Source organism: Dendropsophus ebraccatus, chromosome 3 (genome assembly GCF_027789765.1).
Source record: "Dendropsophus ebraccatus isolate aDenEbr1 chromosome 3, aDenEbr1.pat, whole genome shotgun sequence".
Taxonomy (NCBI): Eukaryota; Metazoa; Chordata; class Amphibia; order Anura; family Hylidae; genus Dendropsophus; species Dendropsophus ebraccatus.
In genome coordinates this window covers 44,692,175-44,701,775 of record NC_091456.1, presented here as the reverse complement: position 1 = coordinate 44,701,775, position 9,601 = coordinate 44,692,175, and positions in this window count along the sequence as shown.

The following is a 9,601-nucleotide window of genomic DNA, read 5'->3' as shown; positions in this document are numbered from 1 at the left end:
CAGAAAGTCAGTCTGTCCTGTGTTACTGACTTATCCCTCTAGTTAGCTCCAACCCCTCCCCATCCATCTCCCCCCCTTCTTGTTCCTCTGTATGTCTCCCATTCATATGTGAGTCCATACAGTGACTGGCTGCAGAGTTATACGCCTCTGTTGATCACATTGCCCGTCTCTATCTTCTGAGAGTACATTCTGTAGTGGGAGGGTTAGGGTATGTGCACACTACGAAATCCCGATGGATCGCCTGTTGCGGATTCAGCAGCTCGCACCTGCTTGCGGACTCTGGTGACCGCGCACATAGACTCCATTCTATGGTTTGCCAGATTCCGCCTTCCACCCAAAGAACGAACCCGCTCATTCTTCAGGTGGACGGAAGAATCTGGCAAACTATAGAATGAAGCCTATAGTAGCAGTAGAGATGCACTTGGCCGCCAGCGGGTGCAAGCTGTAGAATCCACGGCGGGTGTTCTGTTGGGATTCCGTAGTGTGCCCATACCCTAAGGCAGGTAAGTTCTTGGTTTATGAGCATAATTCGTTCCAGAACTGTGCTTGTAATCCAAATCACTCTTAAACCAAAGCAATTTTCCCATAAGAAATCATAGAAATGCAGACAATTGGTTCCACACCCCAAAAATAATGATTTATTATTCTGAACATGTAAAACTAATAAAACAAACATTCAGAAACTGCAGAATATGTGATATTATAAGTTACTGTACAGTAATGGAGGGGATGGGAAACACAAGGGCTGACAGAGACTGCAGGGAGCATGAAGGAATGAGCAGGACAGATGGGGGCACATACATGCAGCGCTCTCTGTCCAGGGAGAGAGGGGTTACAGCTATGAAGAGATTACCTCCACAGTCCTGTCCCCTGAGGCAAGCCCCAACCTGAAAGGGATCTGCTATGATTTGGAAGGTGAGGGAGACTTCCTGGGTCATAGTACAGGGCTGTAGACCACGCTATGCACACCATGCCCCTCCCCCACTCCCCCTCCCACCCAGTACAGGGAGCTCTTAAACCAAAGCAATGCTCTTAAACCAAGTCACAATTTTGAAAAACTGTGAGCTCTTAAACCAAAATGCACTTAAACCAAGTTACTCTTAAACCAAGGTACCACTGTATTTTGAAAACCAAAAACAGCGGAAAAGCTGTAAAAGAAATGGACTGCAGCTCTAAGTATTTACAAAACTGTTTTTCTTAGTCAATGCACACATGACAAAATAAATTAAAAGCATTTAAAATTAGAATTTTAATCAGCATTTAAATTCAGAAAGCAATAAATCAATAAATAATAAATCAATTTATACAGCAAAGAACACACAGTAAAAGAGACAAAACTAACAAAATCAAAAAGTACAAGTACATATATCCCAAGACTTGGAAATATCAAGTACATCAAAGTGCAGAAATAATTGGTATTTGAAAAACAAGCAATGATCTTTATTGCTTACTTGTACAGTTAAACCATCCCTGTTTATCTTTACTATAAGCAAAGATAGAAACACCATCATTTCCAGATATTTTATAGCGGTAAGGATGCTTTGTGCTCAGTGTGTGTCACTGTACATAGCACTGTGTGTCATATCTTTTGTGTGCCCCAGCAGAAATTTCTCTCTCACGTGTACGAGTGGATGGGGGAGGCCCTCCCTGATGAATCGCTTTCCAGAACAACCCACCCACTTCAGACCAAAGCCACAGCGTGTGACACAATACTGGATAAGTACCGACACTCTTCATTACAAGGGTTTGCTGTAGCTGCCAGTCCAGCAAACCATGTGCAACATGTAATTCCACATTACTTATACAGTCCTCCTGCTTTCTGGAATCCTCTAGCAGTAAAAGTTAGAAGTAGAAATAAGATTCCATAATCCTTCTTCCAGCTGCCTCTCCATCTAGTGTAGCTATTTTAAAATTTAAGGTACCTTCACACTTTTGGGTTTCTATGCAGTAATTGAGGTTGTGCAAAGCTGAACTTGTGTCCAAGATGTTTTGTTTTTCAAGTTCTCCTGTGTTTTATGTAGAATAAAAGTAAGTTTGGGGCAGGCCAGACTGGGGAGCAAAGTCTAAGGGCTGTATTACATGGTCCGATATTCCCAATAATTAAGCGCCGATCTGGTGGATCAGCGCTCAATTATAGAGCCGATTACATGGTTCGATTATCGTGCAGCAAGGGCCGTATATATATATATATATATATATATATATATATATATATCGTTATCGATGTCTGTGCAGCCCTTGCTTTGGTGTAAAATAATAAAGATATATACTTACTTGATCACATTCCCTGTTGTCCTCAGGCCTTGTCTGTGGGATTCTAAAGTCTTGGCAGCTGCAGCTCTCACTTCTGGTCCCGTCTCTGAAGTGACAGGCCACTCAGCCAATCACTGGCCGAGATGGGACAGCATTGCGGCCAGTGATTGGCTGAGTGGCCTGTCACTTCAGAGACGGGACCAGAAGTAAGAGCTGCAGCTGCGGTGACTAGGCTGAGGGCATCGGAGGAGCCTAGACAGATTTAGGCTGGGTTCACACACAGTATATTTCAGGCAGTATTTGATCCTCATGTCAGGTCCTCATAGCAACCAAAACCAGGAGTGGATTAAAAACACAGAAAGGCTCTGTTCACACAATGTTGAAATTGAGTGGATGGCCGCCATATAACAGTAAATAACGGCCATTATTTCTATATAACAGCCGTTGTTTTAAGATAACAGCAAATATTTGCCATTAAATGGCGGCCATCCACTCAATTTCAACATTATGTAAACAGAGTCTTTCTGTGCTTTCAATCAACTCCTGGTTTTGGTTGCTATGAGGACCTGACATGTCTATGACATGTCAATACTGCCTGAAATATACTGTGTGTGAACCCAGCTTTATACACACAATCATGAGCGCCGGCCGCATCGCCTATTACATGATTTCTAAACTTGCCAAAAGACAACTGCAGTGTCCCAGTACAGGAAAATTCCTATATATTATAGTACTGGAAAGGGTTAATGGCCACTGCAAAGAGCCCCCCAGTGTTCAAGTTTGGTATCATTCTCTGTATTTCTCGTATTCTCTTATGTATATTGATTTGCACATGTTTCTATGTCACATGGTGTGGTGATGCAAATGGCCTAGTGTCACATGACTTTCCCCGGCTGCCATAGTAACCCCAATAGCCATCGAGCTTTTGGCTGGGGTCAGTTGGTCACTCCCCTTCTAGTTGGTTGTTCTCCCTCTACCTTCAAGAGGGAAGGACGTGTTCTCTGCTGCTCCTCAAGGAAGGCCGCAATCTAGTGTGATCCTCTCCACTACCTCAGAGACAGATTCCGGTCCAGTCCTGACCAGTCTCATTCTCAAGATTCTCCCTTCTATTCAAGATCTGGGTGCTGTTCTCCAGTCGCTATCTTCTTCTCACCCTCAACAACAAGTATTCTCTTCAGTATCATTCCACCCAGCATCATTCTCAGTGCTGGATAAAGGTGGTGCTGTGGATATCGCCTATCTGGACTTCAGCAAAGCTTTTGATACAGTTCCCCATAAAGAGCTGATAGAGAAGTTGGAGAAAATTGGACTTAATCCCTGGATAGTTCAGTGGATTTGTGGTTGGCTGCAGGATAGATATCAGAGGGTCGTTGTTAATGGTGTATATTCCGAGCAGAGACTGGTTACATGTGGTGTGCCACAAGGGTCTGTTCTGGGTCCTATTCTTTTTAATATGTTTGTAAGTGACATAGGAGAAGGTTTGGTAGGTAAAGTTTGTCTGTTTGCTGACAACACATAAGTGTGCAATAGGGTTGATATTCCTGGAGGTGTCAGTAATATGGAAAACGATTTAGCTTTGCTAGATAAGTGGTCCAAACAGTGGAAATTGAAGTTCAACGTTTCCAAATGTAAAATAATGCACTTGGGGAGGAGGAATCCTCTATCCGAGTATCACATCGGCAGTACTAAGTTGGAAAAGACTTCAGAAGAGAAGGATTTAGGGGTAGTGATTTCTGACAGCCTTAAAATGAGTCACCAGTGCAACCAGGCGGTGGGGAAAGCTAATCGTATGCTGGGTTGTATAGCTAGAGGTATAACCAGTAGGAAGAGGGAGATTGTGATCCCGCTGTATAGAGCTCTGGTGAGACCACATCTGGAATACTGTGTCCAGTTCTGGAGACCTCACCTAAAAAAGGACATTGATAAAATAGAACGGGTCCAAAGACGGGCTACAAAAATGGTGCAGGGTGTGAGGCATAAACCATATCAGGAAAGACTTAAGGATTTGAATCTGTATAGTCTGGAGGAAAGACGGGAAAGGGGGGACATGATTGAAACCTTTAAGTATGTTAAGGGACTAAATAAGGTTCAGGAGGGAAGTGTTTTTAGTAAAAAAAACTGAGCTCAAGAACAAGAGGACACAGTGAGAGGTTAGTTGGGGGAAAGATCAGAAGCAATGTGAGAAAATATTATTTTACTGAAAGAGTAGTAGATACCTGGAACAAACTTCCAGCAGAGGTGGTTGGTAAATCTACAATAACAGAATTTAAACACACCTGGGATAGACATATATCTATCCTAAGATAATAAGAAAGAAAATACTAAAAGGGCAGACTAGATGGACCAAGTGGTCTTTTTCTGCCGACAATCTTCTATGTTTCTATGTTTCTCAGGGAACTACTACTCTCATCCTCTGTTAAGATTCCTCTCACCCAAAGTGACACTATCACACTACGGCCTGTTGCAATATCACCCATTTGCTCAGTTATATCCAAGTTTGCCTATTACTGGTTGCATCCAGAGACTGTTGCTATTGACCACCTCTGTGTTAATAAACGCACATCTCCCGTTGTTTCTGAACCCGGCATTGGTCTAGTTATTGGTGCCTTGACTAAGGGCAACGAAGAATTGTCCTGGGGTCCCGCTTGCTCAAGTTCCCAGGGTCTAGCCCTGCACCGTCGTGCCAATACCGTGACCATAACATCTAACAGTGGCAGCCCGGGTACCGCTAACATCTACCTCCCCAGCGGGTTACTCCACAACAATCAGCAGATTATCGACTACTTGGCTGATTGTTGTCTTTATTACTCAGTGCATTGTCGGCCTGATTTGGCCGATTATCACTCCATGTAATAGGGTCCCGGGGAGTATATCCTCAGGTTGTAATCCCCACAATAGGCACTAGTAGACAGCTGGATGCAGCAGGGATTACAGGACAGACAGGAACACAGAAATCATGAATAAATAGATAATTGAGCAAGACAGAAATGTGAGTAACCAAGTCGGCGGGTGTAGACACAGTCTGTAGAACAATAAGCAACAGATAATGGCAGAAAAGTGGACAAGACATAGGAGGGACAAGGGCAAGTATGTGGAATCCAGTAAGGCCACATTCACACGACCGTTGTCCTGTCCATAATTGCAGACAGGACATAGGACGAGTGTTATTCAATAGCCCCATATACAAGTCTGTACGTGTGTTCAGGGCCGCAATCCACACCGCAAAAAAAATTGGACCTTCTTTATCATGGACCCGTTATGCTAATAAAGTGCAAATATAGTAAAGTGTAGTGAAGAATGGAGCACTACAGATGCACATTCATAATGTAGTCCACTGCACATGTGAACGTAGTCTAAGACTGGGCAGGAACAGAAACAGGCTGAGTCAAAAACAAAGGGCAACATGGACTTGGAAAATGACTCTAGAGTCCGCAGAATACAAAATCTGAACAGAACTGAACAGAACTGACCTAGATTTCATAATTCGTAAAATGGAGCTCCAATAGACATATAACATATCAGGGCTGTTATATGTTGCACTTTGGTCCCTCAAATACAAGTTTCTAAGTTGCTGGGTAGACTTTTGGTCTTAGCAAAATTACTTCATATTAGGCATATTGAGTTCACACTGCATTTTTGCAATCAGTTTTTTTCATCCGTTTTTTTGCAAAAAATGGATGAAAAAAACGGATGCATTTGTGTGCATCCGTTTTTCCATTGACTTCCATTATAAAAAAAACGGATCAAAACGAATCCTTTTTTTTTTACGGACTCAAAAATGTAGCTGACACTACTTTTGTGTCCGTTAAAAAAAACGGATCCTTTTTTTTAACAATGGAAGTCAATGTAAAAACAGATCAAAACGGATGCACACAAATGCATCCGTTTTTTTTATCCGTTTTTTGCAAAAAACGGATGAAAAAACGGATTGCAAAAACGCAGTGTGAACCCAGCCTTACTAAGTGGTTTAGCAGAGGTTGCTGACACTGGTAGATAGCTGATAGGACAAGGAGACACATGGTACCTCTCATATATCTGTCTGTGCTTTCGGAATGTAGTGTCATAGACTGTATCCATGTTTTTCTGGACTCCCTAGGGCTGCTGCATTCAAATTCTTCAGCCACCGGTATTAAAATGCTTTCAATTCAAACTTTCGGCTCATCCACTATCCATTGTATGTGGCTCACACAAGGCTTATATTGGTTTTTCACTTGGTTTGGGTTTCAGAAGTGTGTGTGTAACCACTCATGGAATTAGATCATGCATTTCTCTTCAGTTTATAGAAACACATGGGGGGGGGATTTATGAAGACCGGTGTACAAGTACGGCAATCTTATATTAAGCCCTGCCCCTTTTTCACGGCAGGATTTACTAAGAGGCGTATGCCTCTTATTGAATCCGGCCGGCTGGGCGCCTGAGTCTGCGCCCAGCGTACCAAATCAACACCTGCTTTCAGCAGGTGTAGATTTGTGTCATGATTTGCGCCTGCGAGGCCGCGCCTCCTCCCCATCATCACGCCCCTGCAAGCTCCGCCAGCCAGCCCGCCCATCGGGCAAGCAGGGTGCACGGGTGCGTACGCCAGGGAGAAAGGGCGAATCTGCACCTTCTCCCTGGCGTACGCTTCTGGCGTACCGCTCGTAAATCCCCCTCCCCCAAGGCCTTATTCACACGTTCAGTATTGTTTTCAAGTCCGTAGAGTCCCCCCGTACAATCCGCTAAATATACAGTTTGGGCATCTGTATTGCATCCGTATTGCATCTGTATTTCCGTAAATCCATTTTTTTTTTACTGACTGCACAATACTAGTTAATAAAGTTGATTAAGTTAAAAAAAGAACTAATACCAGTATACCCAACCCCTACAAAAGTCACATGATCGCTTGTCAGCCATTTTACTTTGCATTTTCTGGTTTGCTTTACTGTGAGCCAGTTCTGTTAATTAATTAGTAATTTTTCTTTCTGTTTTCTGTTCTGCAGCTCCTTCCTCCTGGTTGTGGTTGCATAGAAACACAACCTTATGACCTATGAGTCATCCATATTTTTTTACAGAAATACGGATGCCACAAATGGTTACAATCCATAAAAAATAGTGAATCCCATTCATTTCTATAAGAGGATCTGTTAAAAAAAATCTGGGTCCGCACTAGGACATGTCCTTTTTTTAGCATTGGTTTGCATCCTTGTAATCTACTTATAGTGTGAATAGCCTAATAGACATCAATGTGCACTAACTCAAATACAGATCCGTAAATTACTGGATGTCTGAATAAGGCCTAAGGGTTGTCCCTCTCACATTTTAGAGTTGTAGACAAAATACCTCAAGGGAAAGGTGGTGGGCAGCGCTAACCAGCATTGTGCTTGGATTGTGAGAACGTTTAGGCTCCGGGAAAAAAAAAACAAACTAAATGATGGATCCTTTGAAAAGTAGAATGTCACCTTGAAGAGGGTGTTGATTTGAATCAGATGTTGGATCCTGTTTCAGTACAACAACCGGGTTTGTGAACGTTGCAAACAAACAGGATCCAGCATCTCATTCAAATGAAGTTTTCAACCGAAAAGTCTTTTTAGCTCTTTCATCCTGACCAAAACAAAACATGCAAAATAACATTGGAAATATGGATATTTTTAAACATGTAAACTGTCCAAAAAAAGTCCTTGGCACTTAATATTTTTTTCTATTTAATAATTTCAATGATTAACAGAAAAATTTGTTTTTTGGGCTTTTTATGTTAAAATGCTGTCATCATCAAAGGGTAGCACCTAGGACTTCACTGCATTGAGCGCTTTCACTAGCAGCCGGCAGTGTTGTCGTTTGGCTGGTCTCCCTGAGATCAGCGATCTGTTTTTCCTATGGCATTATTAAGGGGTGTAAAATATACAATGGTGTAAACTGCTCACGGCAACCAATCACAGCTCAGCTTTCATTTTACCAGAGCCAAAAGCTGAGCTATGATTGGTTGCTATGGGCAGTTTACACCAGTGTATATGTTACACCCATTTTTCTACCTGGGCGGGGCCCCACGATGTGGGTGGGGCTAAGTGGCGCTCTGCCCGTGAAGCCCCGCCCAGGTAGCACAATCCACAGATGATAAAAGATCACTTTTTACTGGAACAAGCCCCATGACGTATCATATAAAATAAGGTATGAAAACTGCAAAATTTACCATTTACCCTGTGTAGAGAAGTCAGAATGCAAAAAGGGGGTGACAGTGTCACTTTAAGCAAAAAAATATAATCCCAAGAATAAAGCTGTAAATATATTACAATCAGAATCAGAGTCAATGGTAGTTATTACTTATAACAGGAAAAATGAAAAATCTGGAGGGACAGTTACATGGCATGTCATACTTTTTTCTTGCTGTCTTCACTATTATAAGTAATACCTATATTCCGAAGATATATACCATTGACTCTTAACCTATGTTAATGTTTATTGTGTTTGCCTCTCTTTAACAGGGGCTGTTGTTTATAATGTGTACAGTGTATTTATTATGTTGCCTTGGTGTTTTACTTTTTGCTGTAATTACTGTGTAGTTTGGCAGTATGGTGATGGGACAGTCAATGGGGTGTTTGATAGCCAGTGACTGTCCCATTGTCAAGTTCCAACCCCAGCTTCCTTTGGGAGAGGTGAAATGGAAGAATGAGAGGCACAACATATAAGAGGTGATACAAAACAAGTGGGATGCTTACTTGTTTGGCTTCTGTGCCATGCTGCTGCTTGCAGGGACATAAATGTAACTCTGGCAACACATAATAGGGAGCACAAGTCAGGGCTTTTGATGGTTCTTGTAATCCGCGGGACTCCTGGTACAAGAGGGGACTATCCAAGACATCAGACCCTGAGGGGTAAATCAAGGCTTCCTTCTCAGCAACAGCAGGTCATTTTTTTTCCTTTATGCTCACTTAGCACCCTGCAGACCCAGTGTATTGGTATCCCCTTCTTACTCCATCCATAGTAATGTACTAGGGCGTAGCTAGGATTCACGGGGCCCCATAGCAAAAAATGTTAAGGACCCCCCCTCCCCTAAGCACAACCAAGGAACATTGGTTTTATCTGTTGCTGTATTCTCATTTAGACCTCTATATGGTACTTGTATTTTAGCTACTGATAATTTAATTACCTTTTCCACAAGGGCCCTGTGGATTTATTTTATTTTATTCTATATTTTGATATTTTATAATGTGTGATTAAAATTATAGGAGCCTGTTCATGGTGTCTTGAGGGCTGTTTTTTTTTTCTGGTTATGATAGTTCTCCTCTCTATGCATTTTTAGGGTGTGCATTCTTACCTTGTTACCTTGACACCAGTTTATATTAGGTGATAGTGAGCTATACTCTTTCCTTTTTTC